The sequence below is a fragment of the Somniosus microcephalus genome, chromosome 27 (genome assembly GCF_052327205.1).
Source record: "Somniosus microcephalus isolate GS21.2 chromosome 27, FLI_Smic_1.0, whole genome shotgun sequence".
Lineage (NCBI taxonomy): Eukaryota > Metazoa > Chordata > Chondrichthyes > Squaliformes > Somniosidae > Somniosus > Somniosus microcephalus.
In genome coordinates this window covers 42,434,657-42,455,246 of record NC_141013.1, presented here as the reverse complement: position 1 = coordinate 42,455,246, position 20,590 = coordinate 42,434,657, and the positions used below count along the sequence as shown (strand labels likewise).

Genomic DNA, 20,590 nt, shown 5'->3' with positions numbered 1-20,590 from the left:
CTTAAAATGTTTAACAACCATAAATTTATAAGTTAAGACTAGGGCCAATTGCAACTTCATTTTTATTTTGTTAAAATATTTAAGGCCGTATTTCCTTCCTTCCTTTCTCCGCTGTCCCCAACTTGATTTTATTTTTCTAAAGGAATACTCCCTTTAAATGAGCTGTTTTAAGAAACATACAAGGATAGTTTTCAAGATTTCAAACTTTAAAGCTGTGAAATTTGTTTTTTTAAAGTAGAACTTCGGTATTTGTAAAATAACAGTTGTTGGAGATTGCAGCTTTAAATATTCATTGCTGTTCATTTTTCAAACTTGTTCTTGGTATGACTACAACTAGATCAATGCATTCCAGTCTGTCTTCAAATAAAGCAAAGGTAATAGCAATTAAAGAAGCATTGTAAGGCTGAAGAACATACAATGCAGTTTTTCAAAATAAACTGCTGCTGTTGGAGCTGCAGTGTAACTCTGAATATAGTTTAACCCTGCCCATTTGTGTTACTTCACTTGCGAGTCAGGACGGGTTGTCTCCCAGTGGTGACCTTACAAATCACTGACCACAGTTCTACAGCTGTTTGAGAATTCAAGGAAAAGCAGCTCCAGGCTCTTGGGTCTTATGTTGTCTATGTTTCTGTATTTTCTTCTGCTGTTGGCATTGTACATTTAAAATGGACAACTTAACGGCTGCTACTGCAGGAACAGAAGATGCATAAATCACAGTCTCCAGCTGCTGCTCTACCACCATTTTTATATCAACGTGAAGCAGTTCCAGAAAGCATCAGTATAACTCGGGAGTCTGATTCCCAAGTACAGGAAACTCTTTTTTATCCGGGACTGGCGTGGTGCCGGTTTATCAAAAAGTCCGGATTACAGAGAGGTATAGTAAAAGGTACGAGAGCTCCGTACACAGCAACAAATCCAGGCTTCCCTGTTGCTTAGCAACAGATGCAGGAACTCCGGCCACAGACCAAGCATCTCTGTTGCTTAGCAACAAGTGTAGGAGCCCCGGTTACACAGCCACAGATCCAGGAACGGCCACTAATATGAAGTAAAACTTACCTGAACCTACTCCTGAATTTTGCCGGTTAACAGAGATTTCCGGTTGTTTAGGTGCTGGTAAATTGAGAGTTTCCTGTATAGGAAGCCCAGAGGTATGAAAGAAAGGGCTGACATTAAGATAGCGCCTCCTTATGTCCTCAGGATGTCTCAGTGTTTCACAACCAACAAATTACTTTTGAATTGCAATCATTATTCTGTAGGCAAATGCATGCAGCAAGGTCCCAGAAACAGTATAGGAGATAAATAACCAGTTAATCTATTTTTTTCCTGGTGCTGTTTGATGAGGGAGGAATGTTGGATGACTGGAGAATTTCCTGCTGTGCTACAAATAGGTTCTTTTATATCCACTTGAGCAGGCACAAACTGGCTCAGTTTAAAGTTTGATTCAAAAAATGCCACCTTCAGCAATTCAGCATTCCCTCAGGAATGCACTAAACTGTCAGCTAGATTATGTGCTCAAGTTTTAGAGCGGGGCTTGAACTCAGGACTTTCTGACTGAGGCAAGAGTGCTACTGATTAAACCAAGCTAACACCTGCAGTAGGTAATCTTACAACCTTTTTTGTACTGAATGTAATATGATTCAGTCTCCCTTCTGTGAAGAGATGAGATTCACACAGTGGCACATGGTATATTTCAGCAACTGCTGTATGAAGTAAGCATTCTGTATTAAGAGCCCTGGGTCCTTCTATCGTTCTCTAGCTATTGGACAGAAAGGGTGCACTCTGGATCATAGGGGACATAAGTCTGATTATGGGAGTGACCAGCAGCGCCGAGCTCAATGAAATATCTAACATATAGGCCTAGAAATTCAGTGGCCTGCGCCACCAGTTTGCGCCCAAAGAGGGCTTTTGCGCCACTGTGCAAACCTACCGCGATATTTAGCGGGGCGCTAATGGCGGCGTTAGCCAGTAGCGCTGCGCCGCCACCGATGACGTCATCGGTGTGCGCAGAGCACCGCTATCGCCCCGCTGGCCATATTTGGTTGCTGCCGCCTCCCCCGCGCCGGCCGCAAACAGCGACCGGTACACGGGGCCTACCTGTGCCGGTAGTGGGGCGAGTTAAGGTGGAGGTGCGGCCGGCCGCTTTTTCGGCGGCCGCCTGCCCGCACCTCCGTCCCCGGCCTCCTAGACCCTCCCCCCCCCCCCCGCGGCATTGCCGGCTGTTTCCAGAGAGCCCGGCACTTCTCCTTGGTGCCGGGCTCATTTGCCGGCACTCGCGAGCGGGGATCGCGCTGTTGCAGGCACCTCCCCCTTAAGACTGAGAGGAGGGCCTGCAGTACTGCAGGCTGCCGTTTGCACGCCGGTATTCAGTTTCAGCGCCCCAAGCGGGGCGCCGAAACCCTTGTTTAGCGGCCGGCTTCCACTTGGGGCGCTGAAAGTGAATTTCCCGCTGGCGCAAGTGGCTTCGCGCGCAGCGGTAATTCCGGCGCCCAGGCGAGCTGGGCGCCCCTAACTGAATTTTTGTAACAATTTTGTGTTGAATGGAAAAAGTTAACACAAAATTGTTACTAAATCAAGGTAAGAACGAAAGAACTTGCATTTATATAGCGCCTTTCATGACTTCAGGACATCCAAAATGCTTTATAACCAATGATGTACTTTTGATGTGTAGTAACTGTTGTAATGTAGGGAATTGTGGTAGCCAATCTGCGCACAACAAGCTCCCACAAAAAGCAATGAGTTAAATGACCAATTAAACTGTTTTATTGATGCTGATCGAGCTATACTGCACTGGAGTGTCAGCCTAGATTTTGTGCTCAAGTTTTTGGAGTGGGGCTTGAACCCACAACCTTCTGACACAGATACCAGAGTGCTGCCCACTGAGCTGAGGCTGACACATAGGCCGGAATTTTCCAGGGGGTCAGCGGGCACAATTGGTGGTGGGTTGGGTGTGAAAGTGGTTTTTATTCAACGTGGTCCTGCCGCCACACGCCTTTACCAATGTCGGGTCTGTCAGTGCTGAGCAGCGGCGGGGGACCCAATTAAAATCATTGACCTTGTTTAGACATCATTAAGATTACATTTTAGCTTACCTTTTGACTTTACGTGCTCGCCGACGAGGTTCTCGCTGCTCGGGGATCTCGAGGTGAGAGATGAATGGCCATTGAATCAGCTGGTTACTTGACAGTTTGAAATGTGTTATAAAAGCTCTCACCTCACAGCTGTTCACTTTCCAAGCTCAGAAGCTGTTGCTTACTGCATTTGGAACACAGATTGAGCTTTATGCAGGTTGCAAGTGTTTGGAGTAAACTCTCTATCCAGTGTCACCTCATTGGAACAACCTCTCACACCATTGACAGAATGCTTCTGTCATCTCAACTTCACCTGCCATCTATTCCATCAACATGGATGCCCTTTATACTCTCACCTTGGTCCTCCGAATCCCACCATGATCAGCACCATCAACACCAACCTTCTCCGCAATCAACTGATGCTACACAGGACAGAGGGCATCAGCACCGGACCACATTGCTGCCCGGGGATGGCCTCACCATGGCCAGATTTATTTCACTTGACACGACACTCTGGGTGCCACATGATGCGCCAGGTTGGCACCACCTCACACCAACACCATAAAGCATCCCTACAATGCCCAAGCCATTCCTTTCACACTCGTGACCATTGCGGGGGGGGTAACGATATGTCTCGCCATTCACTGCAATTTACTAAGTCACATTAACAGAAACTTTACATGAACATTGGATAAAACACTCTAAGTGGCTACTCATGTGTGTTGTTAGTTGGAATGATTGCACTAGGATGAGGGTAAGGGTGAGTGTAAGGGATGGCTAGTAAGATGGGGATGTGATAATATAGATAGAGAGGGATAGGTGGAGGCGCAAGGTAAGTTGGTGTGTGTACGGATGCGCAGAAGTAGGGTGAGGATGTGATGAGAGACACAGCAGGATGAGGTTGAGTGTGACTTTGTGATCTACTGAGATAATTGAAAGGTTTGCGCCACTGAATCTAGGTCCTCCTGACCACATCCCTGCTTGTGCCCTCCTCTGCAATGTGCAACCAGTCTGTGTTGATCTCCTGGGGAGGTCTCTTCCGCCCATGGGAAGGGAAGAGGACCTCCCTGTGTGCTGTGACTCCCTCCATAAGCATATGGAGGGAGTCATGGAGGAGCCTGGGTACAGCTCTGTGCCTTTGTGCAGTCATTGTCAGTGTTTGCAGCACCTCAATGCTGTGGAACACTGACAGCACAAATGTCAAAATAAATTTGGTCATGGCCCCTTTAAGGAAACCGGCTGATGACACGTCATCAAATGACGTCACCAGACCTGTTTCCTCTAATTGGCTGGGACACGCACTGGGTGGGCTTAAGCCCAATCAAGGGAAATTCATTTTACACAGTGGGCTGGAGCCAGCAGTGGGGTCGGGCCCGCCAAGGTCAGCAAAATCATGGTCTTAATTTCTATGTCAATATGTATAATGGAAACGGTCTGTGTAAAGTTGTAAGAATGCAATTTACATCCTCTTACCACTGGGGGCTCTGTAGCGCCTCCATTTTATCTCTGTTATGTGTCTCCCAGCTCCTCGGCCTACACTGCAGAGAAACTTCCTACTTTACCAACTCTACTTTTCTGCTTCCCAAATTGCTGTAAGCTTTGATATTTAACTATAAATAATATAAAAATGAGGACAGAATGCATGACTTTAAAACTTGGACGGAACAACGTCTGCACACCCTGGTCCAAGTATCCCAGATCCTCCAACACTGCTTCATCTCAAGACTGCACTTGAGCTCTTAATTTTCCATGGCATTCCACACAGGCAGTCGCCGAGTAATATATTGGAAGTCTTGCATCTAGCATGCACTTCCTGTTTGCCACACTTTTGCTATCACACATGTTAATTGGCTCAGATCACTAAATCAGGCCTGAAGAAGTAGCAAGCATACAAAAGTGAGGAAAACGGCTCGAAAAATGCCAATGATTAGGGCTTAGGAAAACAATGAATCCTGAATAACTAGTCAGCAGAACTTAGACTGTAAAAATAACATTTAAAAAAAGAAGAAAATGACCCATGCACCAATCATATTCATTTAAGGGGTAGCTAGATAAGTACATGACGGAGAAAGGAACAGAAGGATACACAGATAGGGTGAGATGAAGTAAGGTGGGAGGAGGCTCGTGTGGAGCATAAACACAGTCATAGACCTGATGCAAAAGCAAAATACTGTGGATGCTGGAATCTGAAATAAAAACAGAAAATGCTGTAAATACTCAGCAGGTCAGGCAGCATCTGTGGAGAGAGAAACAGTTAACGTTTCAAGTTGATGACCTTTTGTCAGAACATAGACCTGACGGGCTGAGTGGCCTACTTCTGTGCTGTAAATACTATGTAGTTCTAGCTAAGACACTCTTTGGAAAGATTTTTTCCTCAGTAACTGAAATTTCTAATGTCCTAAATAAGGTTTTAAACAAAATAAAATTATTTAAAATTAAATATTTCACATGATTACATTTACCCATTGAATTGTAATGAACAGTAATGCGGAGGTTGGGGATGGCATTAAAAGGGAAATTAGAGAAGCGTGCAATAAGGGCACAGCAGTTATCATGGGTGACTTTAATCTACATATAGATTGGGCTAACCAAATTAATAACAATACTGTGGAGGAGGAATTCCTGGAGTGTATACGGGATGGTTTGCTGGACCAATATGTCGAGGAACCAACTAGAGATCAGGCCATCTTATGTAATGAGAAAGGATTAATTAGCAATCTTGTTGTGCAAGGCCCCTTGGGTGGGAGCAATCATAATATGATAGAATTCTTCATTAAGATGGAGAGTGAAGTAGTTGACTCGGAGACTAGGGTCCTGAATTTAAATAAAGGAAACTACGATGGTCTGAGGCGCGAGTTGGGTAGGATTGATTGGGGAATGTCACTCAAAGGGTTCACGGTGGATATGCAATGGCAAACAGTCAAAGATCGCATGGATGAACTACAGAATTTGTTCATCCCAGTTTGGCATAAAAATAAAACAAAAAAGGTGACTCTACTGTGGCTAACAAGGGAAATTAGAGATAGCATAAGATCCAAGGAGAGGACATATAAATTGGCCAGAAAAAGCAGTAAACCTGAGGATTGGGAGCAGTTTAGGATTCAACAAAGGAGGACAAAGGGATTAATTAAGAGGGGGGAAATAGAGTATGAGAGTAAGTTTGCAGGGAACATAAAAACTGACTGTAAAAGCTTTTATAGATATGTGACGAGAAAAAGATTAGTGAAGTCAAGCGTAGGTCCCTTGCAGTCAGAATCGGGGGAATTTATAATGGGGAACAAAGAAATGGCAGACCAATTAAATACATACTTTGGTTTTGTCTTCACAAAGGAGGACACAAATAACCTCCCAGAGATGTCGGGGAACATAGGGTCTAATGAAAGGGAGGAACTGATAGAAATCAGTATTTGTAGGGAAATGGTGTTAGGGAAATTGATGGGATTGAAGGTCGATAAATCCCCAGGGCCTGATAATCTACATCCTAGGGTACTTAAGGAAGTGGCCCTAGAAATAGTAGATGCATTGCTGGTCATCTTCCAAAATTCTATCGAGACTGGAACAGTACCCATGGATTGGTGGGTAGCTAATGTTACCCCACTGTTCAAAAAAGGTGGTAGAGAGAAAATGGGGAATTACAGGAATGACGTATGAGGAGAGATTGGGTCGATTGGGCTTGTACTCGCTGGAGTTTAGAAGAATGAGGGGATCTCATTGAAACTTATAAAATTCTAACAGGACTAGACAGACTAGATGCAGGAAGGATGTTCCCGATGGCGGGGGAGTCCAGAACCAGGGGTCACAGTCTAAGGATAAGCCTGACATCGGTAGTGGGGAAAATGCTAGAGTCCATTATTAAAGATGTAATAGCAGAGCACTTGGAAAACAGTGACCGGATCGGACAAAGTCAACATGGATTTACAAAAGGTAAATCGTGCTTGACTAATCTACTGGAATTTTTTGAGGATGTAACTGGTAAAATAGATAAGGGAGAACCAGTGGATGTAGTGTATTTGGACTTTCAAAATGCTTTCGATAAGGTCCCGCATAAGAGATTAGCGTGTAAAGTTAAGGCACATGGGATTGGGGGCAAGGTATTGACTTGGATAGAGAACTGGTTGGCAGACAGAAAGCAAAGAGTTGGATTAAACGGGTCTTTTTCCGAGTGGCAGGCAGTGACTAGTGGGGTACCGCAGGGATCGGTCCTTGGACCCCAGCTATTCACAACATATATTAATGATCTGGACGAGGGAACTAGATGTAATATCTCCAAGTTTGCAGATGACACAAAGCTGGGTGGGCATGTGTGCTGTGAGGAGGATGCCGAGAAACTCCAGTATGATTTGGACAGGTTGGGTGATTGGGCAGAAGCATGGCAGATGCAATATAACGTGGATAAATGCGAGGTTATCCACTTTGGTGTCAAAAACAAGAAGGCAGATTATTATCTGAATGGCGATAGATTGGGAGAAGGGGAAGTGCAACGAGACCTGGGCGTCCTTGTGCAGCAGTCGCTGAAGGTAAGCATGCAGGTGCAGCAGGCGGTTAAGAAGGCAAATGGTATGTTGGCCTTCGTAGCAAGAGGGTTTGAGTACAGGAACCAGGATGTCTTGCTGCAGTTGTACAGGGCCTTGGTGAGACCACACCTTGAGTATTGTGTGCAGTTTTGGTCGCCTTATCTGAGGAAGGATATTCTTGCCATGGAAGGAGTGCAGCGAAGATTCACCGGGCTGATACCTGGGATGGCAGGAATGACATATGAGGAGAGATTGGGTCGATTGGGCTTGTACTCGCTGGAGTTTTGAAGAATGAGAGGGGATCTCATTGAAACTTATAAAATTCTAACAGGACTAGACAGACTAGATGCAGGAAGGAGGTTCCTGATGGTCGGGGAGTCCAGAACCAGGGATCACAGTCTAAGGATAAGGGGTAAGCCATTTAGGACAGAGACGAGGAGGAACTTCTTCACCCAGAGAGTGGTGAACCTGTGGAATTCTCTACCACAGAAGGCAGTAGAGGCCAATTCATTAAATATATTCAAGAAGGAGTTGGATATATTTCTTAAGGCTAAAGGGATCAAGGGATATGGGGAGAAAGCAGGGACAGGGTGCTGAATTTGGATGATCAGCCATGATCGCATTGAATGGCGGAGCAGGCTCGAGGGGCCGAATGGCCTACTCCTGCTCCCATCTTCTATGTTTCTATGTATCTTTTAATGCCTTCATTGTAGTTTTTACGTCAAGACCAATGTTACTTCTAAGCTGCGTGGCCGCGCAGCTCTCAGCCCGCGCAGCCCGGACCAGCTTTTCTAATGTTAAATTTCGCGCATGAACTGTGAATAGGCCGCGCACCCAAAAAAAAATCAGGGTGAACATTGGTCAAGATCTCGCGTGCCTGAATAATCTAAGCTTCGATGTATGTTTTTTCTCTCGCAGTTATAGGAAGTGACCAGGCACATCTGTAGATTCTGAACGTGAGCCGGTTGCAGAATTGTCCAGCATGCATCAATAGGTTTCTGAGTTGAAGCACTGAGGCATCCCATTATCCTGTGTGGATTTGAGTTTCATTGCTTTTTCTGAAAGACTTCAAAACAGACTGGAAATTGGATTCTCAAACTATTATTTCACTTTTTTTTTAAAGTATGTGCTGCTCAATTTTTATCTCTGCCATTTAGACGGGACCTGTAATTCATAACAGTTGTGGTTTCTTTTGACATTTGGAAAGCAAAACAAAAAATGTTTATTGAGAACGGACTTCTTATTCTCACTGGAAAAGTTGAAGAGAATTTCAATTTGTTTATCCAAGTGATAAACCTCGATGAATTTGAGTGCTTTGGGGTTCCTACTGATTGGCTGTCGTCCATGTCAATTATGACAAACCCCTCCCCTCATCACATTGGCTCCAATTTCAGTTAGAAAATCTTTCTCTTGAGAAAGACTGAACCATTTTTGTTGTATAATTGGAAACTATCTAAACGATTACATTTTGAGGATTCAATCAGGTTTTTTTTAAGTTAAGGTTATTAAAGACTAAGTCACAAATTCACTAATAGTACATTTATAGCTTTTCAGCAAGAGTCAGCTGATGAAACAGAAAGCAAATGACTGGTTGCCTGATAACTAAAGAGGTCAAGGATTTGTCAGGGAAGGAAGCTAACAGGCAGGAATGTAGTGGCGAGGCACCTGATGGTCCAAAAACGGCCACGGGTAGTTCAAGTCCCATTGTTCTGAAACCCCTCCCCGCAAAGGTGCTGGACCCAGCCCTTGTTCCACCCCAATACTACCAGATCCTGGCAACTCTTCAAGGATGTCATACACTGGGCCGCTCTCTCAGTTCACCTGGACTTCACAAGCCCCCACCCAGATCTCTCCAAGTGAACACAACTGCTGGGTCATCTCCAATCCTCCCAGACCCTGGGACCTCCTTCCTGAATGCTCCCAAATCCTATGGTCCTTATCCCAGACTCTGGGATCTGCTCAAATGCTGACAGAACCTCTCTAAATGCTCCCAAACTCCAGGACTTCTCTTAAGTACTACTGGACATATCCTAGTACTGCCAGAGCCCGAGGTGTAATTACAGTGCTCCCAGTTCTGCTGGTAAGTTAAGTGTCACTGGTATTATTACTTGCCATAATACCCTTGTTCTTAATACTTCCAACTTGTATTGAGCAGTTGCATGGAACTTAGCTAGTAGACTTTAAAAAATCTTGTGGAGCTAATAATCCAGTTGGTTTGAAGGTGCTAATTAATGGCTGTAGTGATAATATCTGTTTATTAACAGTAAATTTAATAAAGATGGGAATGTGGCAGTACCACCGGTTGTCCCTTACATATAGATATATATACATAATTCCCTTTAACTTACCTAACTATGTACTTAACTTACTTATGTATGTATAACTTACCTGTTGGGGCCGTTGCCCCTTTAAGAGGCGACCTAACGCGCTGACGTCACGCATCACGTGACGCACGCGCGCGGGCCGCCGGCCCGACTCGGTCTTCTGAGACGGCCGCCGGCACAGCCCGGCCTACTGCGACTTCGGCCGCATCGGCCAGCCGACGGGAGCGACGCGATCTTCCGCCCCCGCGGCAAGCACCGGCACAGCCTGGCTTCGCGACCTCGGCCTCAACGGCCAGCCTCCGTGCCGGGGAGATGCACCGAAGCAACGGCGCAGGTCACGGGACCGCCTAAGCGCACGCGAACGTGCTGACATCACGACGCAGTCACGTGACGCCCAAAGCGCGGGAACACACAGCAGAGCGTGATGACGTCATCACGCTCTCCACAGTGCTCCTACAGTTAGTCTTCGTGGAGTCCCCGCTGGGACAAGACCTACACCACAGTGCTCCTACAGTCAGCCATCTTACCTGCCATCTTACCTGATGTAATTAGTCTGTTCCTGTAAATAAACAACTTGTTAATAGTTCGTCGAAGTCAAACTCTCTTATTTTAGTGGCGATCTACTCGAACCGCTACAGGAATCCATTTACAGGAAACTTTGTGCTATCCGGCACCGACGGGACCGAGCTGTTGCCGTTCCCTCAAAACTGCCGGACAAACCAGCGTTAATGTTGAAGCATGCGGAGCTTTTCATCTCCGCATCTGACAACAAACACTGTTGCTTAGCAACAGCTTCTAAACAGTTGGCCCGTACCTTGGAAGCGTCTCTCTGAAGCTGTTGCTAAGCTACAGAGACTTTGCAGAGCCTGACTGTTGGGGAAAAAAAAGCCACGAGAAGGAAAAAAGCCTACGAGAAGAAAAAAAACCCTAACAAAAAGGCTCCTGATTTTTGCCGGTGGCTCGAGCTTGCCGGACATTTAGCCTCCGAATAACACAAAGTTTCCTGTACTTTCGATTAGTTGGAATTGGTAACAGTGGGCGACTGGGAGAAGGGGTGGGGAGGAAGAGAAGCGAATGGCAGGTGCTGCAGTGAGAGTGGGCCGAGGGATGTTTCTTGCAGGGTGAAAGTTGGAAATTGGCAAGTGTTATTCAGCTAGACCAGGAAGCATTGTCGGAAGAAGGAAAACATGAATTGAATCAGTAAGAATAATTAATTTTAATAGACAATGAACCATTCAAATAAAATAGTTAAATGAACTCGCAAGAAATTATTACCAAAACCTGAAGTGCCTGAAAAATAAAGCACAATAATCAGTACATTATTGCTATTTCATTATCATGTAGATGTCAGAGAAAAGCCCAGATTGTGAACAGATAACGAGCACAATCGAAGTGTCCCATTGGTTATTTTGTCATTATGTGGAAGAATTGTGTCCTTTATTTCCAGGGGATTTCTGCAATGTTCACAGAAACAGCTTTTGTGGGATATTCGGAGAATGCTTTAGCTTCTGCTTTAACCTTGTCGATGCCTTCGATTTCATAGATAAGGTTACATTGCTTCAAGAAAACACAAGGATACTTTGTGGTTCCCAGGAAAATACAGAGTTCTTATTTTGAATTTGTTTTAATGTCGATAAAATCCAACCCCAAATGAGAAATTAACTTGGGATTTAAAACAAGTTAACATATAGCAACATTCAGCAGCTCCTGTTAGCTGGCAGACTTGCAAACTCATAACTCGTGTAGTCTTGACTATCCTGGGGATGGGAGTGGGAGGTGTTCATGGTCTTTGTGGTTGAGGTGCTCCAAAATAACACAACTCATAGAATCATACAGCACAGAAGGCAGCCATTGGCCCATCATGCCAGTGCTGGCTCATTGAAAGAGCTTTCCAATTAGTCCCACTCCCTCGCTCTGACCCCATAGCCCAGCAAATGTTTTCCTTTTCAAGTATTTATCCAATCCCCTTTTGAAAGTTACCATTGAATCTTCTTCCACAACCCTTGCAGGCAATGCATTCCAGGACATCATAATTTGCTGCGTAAAAAAAAAATCATCTCATCTTGCCCCTTGATTCCCTCATTGTCAGCTCATTCAAGCTGACACTCTAAAATCTTTGAAGGCAGTAGTCCAGTTCTGGATATCCTAGGGAAGCTGTGATTCCTTATTATTTGAGACCTTGTGGGATATGCCATGTGTAAGTGCAAAGTTCCAAAATGCTATGGACAAGGCCTCACTGTCAGAAGAATGTTTTATACTTAATGCTATTTAAATGTTTCAGTCAGTAGGATGCAAGAATCAGGTGCCGTGCTCTGTGTGTCTTGGAGCTGGTGGTCACAGCTACCTTCTTGGTTCTGGTTGCAAGACCCTGATGCTGTTACAGCAGCACTTAGTGTGCATTAGCCTCTGAATGTTCTTCATCCTCCCAGGAGACAGGGTCTTGTTTTGCTACATAACACCTACTGTCTCCACAGGTTCACTTCTTGATCAACGTGGTACCGAGTGCACAATCCAAGGCTTGCACTGGTATTAGTACCTGTGTCGCTTTGCTGAACTGTTAAAAATAGGTTTATTAGAGCTTATGATTTTAAACTAATTGGGTGAGAAAACCAACACAGAACAATTTGCGAAGCAGTTTTTAAATGATTAACATTTTAAGTCGTGAGCAAAAGCATTGAAGGTGGATTTAAAAAAAACGATTTAATGTTCTAAACCTTTGGGGCAGAAAATCTGCGATTAAATGCCAGAATGGGCCTGCCCGTCACTGGCCCTGTCAACAGTTGTGTGGCATTTCAAGCTCCCAGCCCAATTCTTGCCCTCTATTTCTTGTATTGGTTCAAACTTAAAATAACCAACAGAGAATTGTACAACGTGGAGCAGGATTAACGACTGGAATGTGCATATTAGCAGCTGTACCAGAAACAAAACAACAATTGCAGGATGGGAAACAAGGAGCCATGATACTAAAGGAGTGCAGCAATGTCCTAATGATAGACGAAATACTACAGGGAAGTAAAGGAGACGGGTCATGAGAGCTGGCAAATAGAATCAAGAGCAGGGAAAATAAATTAAGCCTGCACGAGGAAGGAGAAGGGAAACCATAAAAACCACAGAAACCTGGCACAAGTCAGTGACTACAAGATCTGTAGGACACCCTAGGTCATGGTTGCCCACTTGTGGCCGTAAGCTACATGCAGCCCCCGAACCCTATAATCTAGCCCTTGAAGCCTAGGCACCTGTGTCCTATTTGCACTTATATTTCCTATTCTCTAGTTTGTCCTATTGGAATTTTTGGGACCTGGAGGTTTGGAAAGGCCTGCTTTTAGCGCTGTTGCCTCATTGGTGGATAAATACTAAATCAGATCAGCAGGATCTGTTGTTGCCAGTAGCTTGAGATAACTGCAAATTAGTGGGAACGTGGATTTGAAGTTTAAATGCGGCCCCCTGGGCTCCATTGTATGTATCTATGCATTCCACAAAGGCAAAAGCTTAGACACTTTTGATGAAAACCCCAGAGAAATGCCCCGGCAACTATAAGGGAACTGAGGAGGATAACTGAATAAAGGGGAAATCGTACATCTAGAAATTTAACCTAATGCAGTTTAGGAGAAGACTAATTGTCTGATTGACTGAATCATTTTCCATACTTTCTTGACCCAAGCAGAGCTCGGAGACGGTTCTCCTCTGCACCACAGAGTGTGGCAAACAGGAGAAAGTCAGCAAATGTATATCAAGTACGTGTACACACGATTCCAGGAGTCCTCAACTGGCACCACAGAAATTACAACTATAAGAGGAATTCTCTCCCTAAACCTCTCCGCCTCTCTACCTCGCTCTCCTCCTGTAAGACGCTCCATAAAACCTACCTCTTTGAGCAAGCTTTTGGTCATCTGCCCTAACATCTCCTTATGTGGCTTGGTGTCAAATTTTGTCCGAAAACGCTCCTGTGAAGCGCCTGAGGACATTTTTCTACGTTAAAGGCACTATATAAATGCAAGTTGTTGTTGTTGATTGGGGGCCACCTTAATGTTGGTAATGGTTGACATGAATCAGCCATTCATGTGGAAATGACTTATGAAATAATACTGGGCGGCCTGCTGGTGGCGCTGTCCAGGGAGAGTATAAATACTCGGGCATGGGCCCAGCTTGCTCAGGACATTCTTTTACAGGAACTAGTGAAGGACACAACTAGATCTCCATGTTGTAAAACAGTTGATTAAAACTTTGTTTAATGCTTAGACCAAGTGCCTAGTAGTTTTCTTGCGTCAATGGCCTTGTCATCCTCCAGAATCATGGACCAAAAATGCTAGATTAGCGGACAGCTTCATAGGCTATGGGAAATATTTTTTTTACATCCATCAAAGTTGCTCTGGATACCTGAAAGGAAAGCAGGCTGGCATATGAGCAGTGTACCTTTTTAATCTGCCGCAGTCCTGTTCCAAGAAATGTTCCTTATCAGCTCCCCCCACTACCCATTATGTTTCAGGCTGTGTTTCTGCTCCGAAGAGTACGTCAACACTGATAAATTAAGTGGTGTTTGGTAGACAGCTTATTTCTTTTGGACAGAGCTTAACGCGTTTGTGTCAAGAACACAAGCCGTGAACTTTGTGATTATAACATCCATATGCAAAATGGGATGTTTAGATATGATCATTCAAAGTAAAGCATAAGAACTGTGGGTCATTAATTATTTTTGGGGTGCTATAACTTTTCAAATAGCTTTAATATTCAGAATCTTGTTCTGACATAATGAGCTAACCATGGGGGACGAGGCGGTTCAGTGGCTATGCATTCTATCCTTTCATTTGTAGGCCTTTGGTTTAACTCCAACCCAGACTGAAAGTTCCTTGTGTCTGCTGGCTGTAAGGGTTCTATTTCAGATGAGATAGGCACCTCAACTGAGTTCTTAATGGGCGTGAGCCCCAAGTCACAACACTGTTTTGGTCTTGGCAAGGCAAATGCCAGCTGCATATAAGGAAGCAGGTGAAGAAGGGCCTACCCCCGGCCTCTGCCAGTGTTGATCTGAGCTAGCTGCCAACAGAGAAAGTGCGGAGAAGATCTACAGCTGCTCTTAACCCTCCTCCCATCCCCACAGGAAGAGAGAATCATCTAGCGTCATTACCTCTGAAATGAAAGGAGATAAAAAAACAATACAGGATGATAAATTATACAAAAAGTGGTAGAGGATGTCTGGATTCTTCTAGCTTATAATTCCAGTTTTTATCACATGTAATATTCACTTGTTAAACATTCCAAAATGTTTTTATGCACCTTACCAGATTTAATTTTGAAATGAAGGTGCTGATCATGACAAACAAAAGCTAAAAAGACATGCTATTGTTTGTTTACAATTGCTGTTGAAAATGAAGCTTTTCAACCCATTGAGATGAAAAGGGTAAAGATTGAATGCTGGAAATACACATTGGGTTCGTCACAGCTGGAAGGAAAGACAGATTGGTGTTTCAGACGGAGCCCTTTGCTGCAACATTTTCGATGTAGGTGTTCACCTATGTTAACATTGGCGCCTTTTACAAATGCTGATTAACTTGCTGTGTATTTCCAGCATTGTCTGTTTATTTCCAACTGGTATTTGATATGAGTGAGTGTCACATGATTAACTTCCAGCACAAACAATTTGATTCATTTTTTAGAATTGTACCTGGTATGACGTCGCATAAATATTCAGCTTTTTACTGCTGTAGTTATGTCATTCTGGTAAACTTCACACATCATAAGAACTTCAACCTTGATTTGTTCTGCGGAAACCACTTCTTAAGTATGCCCATAAAAATTTATACCGTGGCATCATCCTGGGCAACCAACTCCTGGTCCCTATAGGAACCCCATCACAGCAGGTCGTTTTTTCCCAGGTTTGAAAAGCTCACTGTTCTTTTTGTCACCATTCCCTGCCTTCTATACAGGCTCTGGAGCTTCTAGTCCAGTCGTAGTAACTTTCAATGACTACTGTAGTTTGCAGTTGTTATATTGTTATATGTAAACACTGCAAGGGTTGATTTGGACCTGTGTAACCTTAAGAAAGCCCAGTGACCCTTGTGTTAGGGGAAAATCTGCCCTTTTTCTATACAAAGGACATTTTTATTCTAAAAGACTGGAAAATAGAGTAATCTGCTCTTGTACCGCTGGCATGCTTAGTAAAGGTAATTCAGAGAAAGATAAATACCCGAGTCTTCCTTGTAGGTTCTTTATCCACCAAAAAAATCTATCTACAAACAGACACCTGCAAAAAATGAACACTCACTGACGGTCCTAAATAACTTACATTATAATAGATACAAATTGCCCATTGAAACAATAGACACTTGCAAATTACAAACTATGGACAGCCTTCAGAGCACCAAGTCAGTTTACAACTTAAACCACTGGACACACAGGTCAGTGTGAGGCAGCAGCGGCTGGAAAAAAAAGGCTTTCGTGTAATGGAGATCTCTCTACCCAGCATGCATATCTCGGGGTTTGAATGCTTGCTTGGCTCAATCACGGGGGTAGAGGGGTCTCTGCCACTGGATGCTGGGTAAAAGGATCGCCAGTACACAAAAGCTGCCGATCGGGGGGAAGGAGTCAGGAATTGGGGGCACTGAAATCACGGGAGGATGGCCTGAGCTTGTTTTGGGGGGGGGGGGGCGGCCTGAAGTTGCAGGGGGGCCAGAGTTTGGGGGAGAGGGAGACTGGAATGGGGGCAGGGGGCAGCGATGGAGACTGGGGCCTTGGGGGGGAGAGATGGAGAGAATGGTTTCCCTCTTCGCCTGCTCTCGGGTGGTGTCCTAGTTCTTGGAACTTCTCACACAATAGCTGCTGGCGCAAAATCACACACAGGTTTTCAACTACAGGGGACCCAACCTTTATAAGATAAATCCAATAACATTTGTAGAAGTGATGTGACCTGATGTCGCATGATCCAACATCACACGGTCAGATGTCTTGTGGTCGGAACATCGCATGATCAAGCCTCCAGGAGTGCCTCCAACCAGAGTTGGTATCTCTACTCCACCAGTACGTCGGGTACTGATGAGCTGCGAACAGCCTCCTACGCACCCTCACCGCTTCAAACATTATCAGCTGCAGCACACGAAGGGAGGGGTCCAAGACTGGGTCTGCAAGACATTAATACCCCCCCCCCCCCCCCCACCCCCACCACATGGCTCAGTTGATAGCACCCTTGCCTCCGAGTCAGACGGTGTGGGTTCAAGTCCCACTCCAGAGACTTAAGCACAAAAATCTAGGCTGACACTCCAGCGCAGTACTGAGGGAGTGCTGCACTGTCAGGGGTGGCATCTTTCGGATGAGACGATAAACTGAGGTCCCGTTTGCTCTTTCAGGTGGATGTAAAAGATCCTATGGTACTATTTCAAAGAGCAGCAAGGGAGTTCTCCCCGGTGTCCTGGCCAAAATGTATCCCTCAATCAACATCACTGAAACAGATTACCTGGTCATTATCACATTGCTGTTTGTGGGAACTTGCTGTCCACAAATTGCTGCCACGTTTCCTACATTACAACAGTAACTACACTTCAAAAAGTACTTCATTGGCTGTAAAGCGCTTTGGGACGTCTGGTAGTCATGAAAGGCGCTGTAGAAATGCAAGTCTTTTTTTCCCTTGTGTTTATCTAGCTTCCCCTTAAACGCATCTATGCTAATCACCTCAACTATTCTTTGTGGTAGCGGATTCCACATTCCTAAAACGGATAAACAAATAGAATGGTTAAGTGAATAAAATGAATTGGCAAAATCATTGTTCATTTAACAGTTTTCCTCCATACTAACGACTTGTAAATTTCAGGCTGCAAGCCATAGAATCATACAGCACATAAGGAGACCATTCGGCCCATCGTGCCTGTGCCAGCTCTTTGAAAGAACTCTCCAATTAGTCCACTCCCCTGCTCTTTTCCCACAACCCTGCAAATGTTTCCTTTTTAAGTATTTATCCAATTCCCTTTTGAAAGTTACTATTGAATCTGCTTCCACCGCCCTTTCAAGCAATTAATGCCAGATACCCCCTGGTTCTTTTACCAATTATCTTAAATCTGTGACCTCTTTTTATTAATCCTTCTGCCAGTGGAAACGGTTTCTCCTTATTTACTCTATGAAAATCCTTCATAATGTTGAACACATCTATTAAATCTACTCTTAACCTTCTCTGCTCTAAGGGGAATAATCCCAGCTTCTCCACATAACTGAAGTCCTTCATCCCTGGAATCATTCTAATAAATCTCCTCTGCACCCTCTCAGGACCTTGACATTCTTCCTAAAGTATGGTGTCCAGAATTATTTATAAAGGTTTAGCATAATTTCCTTGCTTTTGTACTCCATGCCTCTATTAATCCCAGAATCCCATACGTTTTTTCCACAGCCTTATTAACTTCCACCTTTAAAAATTTGTGTATGTAAAACCCCCAGGTCCCCCTGTTCCTGCACCCCCTTTAAAATTGTACCATTTAGTTTATATTGACTCTCCTCATCCTTCCAAAATGCATCAATGTCTGACTTTATTTTTATTTTATTTACTGTTTGGCATCATAAAAATCTGTGACATCTGGAGTACGATGGTCACATGCCAGACATGTATCTATCCAGAATAGTTGAAAAATCTTGCATATCACAGAATCACAGAAACCCCACAGTGCAGATAGAGGCCATTTCGGCCCATCGAGCCTGCACCGACACATATCCCACCCGATCCCCGTAACCCCATGTATTTAATCCCCCTAACACTAAGGGTCAATTTATCATAGCCAATCAACCTAACTCGCACATCTTTGGACTGTGGGAGGAAACCGGAGTACCCGGAGGAAACCCACGCAAACATGGGGAGAATGTACAAACTCCACACAGACAGTCACCCGAGGCCGGATTCGAACCCGGGTCCCTGGCGCTGTGAGGCAACAGTGCTAACCACTATGCCACCGTGCTGTGTGCAATTCCTCTTGAGATGAGTGACAGAGAAAAAAATACACAGAAGTTAAAACACAGAAACATGCCATTTGGCCAACCAGTCCATGTCAGTGTTTACCCTCCACGTGAGCAACTAGTCCCAATCACATTCCTGATTCCATATCCCTTTATCCACCTATCCAATCGAATCTTGGATGTTGATAGTTTCTACCTCAACCAGTAATCCTGAAAGTGAATTTTACAACCTCACAACTCTCTGTGTAAAGAGTATCCCCTGCCCTCTGCTCCAAATCTCTTGCCTTTTAATCTTATATCCCTCGTTTGTAACCCCTCAACTATTGCAACCAGTCTGCTTCTAACTACCCTGTCCCATGCTTTCAGAATTTTAAACACTTCTGTTATATCGCTCTGTAATCTGCATTGCTCGAACAAAAAAGATCCAATTTTTCATTTTTAACTTAACATTTGTTTGTGTTCCAATTTCACATTGGGCTTTAGCGCAGAAGCTGCAACTTATTTTCCATCTTCTCTGTTCTTGATTATAGTTGTGGAAATTATTCCTGCCAACAGACAAGCTATGCGAGGTGAAAGCTTTGTGCCTTATTCAGCTATGGAGAGCTGAACCGGGCATGGTCTGGTCCGTTTCATCAGTACAGCTTGAGCCTGTGACAGAAGATGTCTCAACTTTGTTACTATTAAAAATCTTGTGCACATGCGCAACTTGCTGTCCAACTGAATTCATTCCTGTTGTCTAGATTTTTTGTCAACAATTTCATCCTTGAAATTGTGTTTGTAAACATAATGGGATTTCCCTATGTAAACAGCTGCTGTAGCGCTGTAGTTACAGTCTCTGGCCACTAGGTAACTTTGATTTCCAATTCTCTCTCCTATTTGGTTGCTGTTTTGTTTTACCTACTCTGCAGGTTAGCTTTTCTTTTCATTTTTAATTTCTTTTTAACTTTATTTATCTATTTAATCTATTTTAATTTTTTATTTCATTATCTTGCCACCTGCTGCAGTTCCCCCCACCTCTTGGTTTTGCTCCCCCACCCAGCTGTGTTGCCTCCAGTATCTCATTCAGCTGCGGTGCCTCTTACCTCCCTTCCCTGCTCTGCTCCACCCCTGCTAGCTACATTTCCCACAAATATTCCTCGCTATATTAAATGACGGGCATTCGTAGGATTGCGTGTTTCCAAGTCAGCGAGTACTACCACGTGAGGTACGTTATGTTCTAGGGTCCCTCCATCATTGAGTTGAATTTAAGGCCCAGTTCCATTTGAGTGCATATTGCTACTAACGAGACCTTTCGTGAACATTAGAACAAACTTTTGTGCCTCATTTCATGCATGATATATAGATATTGCATCCAGACAGACCTTTCCTGGCTCTAAACTGAGACTTTAACGCAGATCTTAGCAAACTAATGTTCGAACCTGTTTGAAAAAACTATCTAATGTTTTTCTTTTACTTGGAAGGCAGATGTATTGTTAGCATTAGTGTCTTCTCACAGTTACTTGTCTAATGGTAAGAAGGTGATGGGAATCCCAGGGGTTCAGTTAAAGGCCATTTCACTCACTCCTCTGTCACTTTTTGGGCACCCCTCATTATGTTTCTGTTGACAGTGTCTGTAAGGCAGCTATATGGAGTGTACTGCAAGCACATTTATCAAATAGTACTATTTAATTTGGCTATAGCACAAGGCTGGTTTTGGCATAACTGTCTTGGCACAAGGGGCTGGATTTCCTTAGCTAGGACCTCAGTCCTGCTTTGGTTT

General features: G+C 44.2%; 1 protein-coding gene across 12 annotated transcripts in view; it reads left to right on the top strand.

The window, feature by feature from the left end:
• The window catches only part of arnt2 (aryl-hydrocarbon receptor nuclear translocator 2), a 715,479-nt gene that overhangs the window by 542,143 nt on the left and 152,746 nt on the right, over window positions 1-20,590 (top strand). The gene's annotated exons all lie outside the window — the stretch shown is intronic.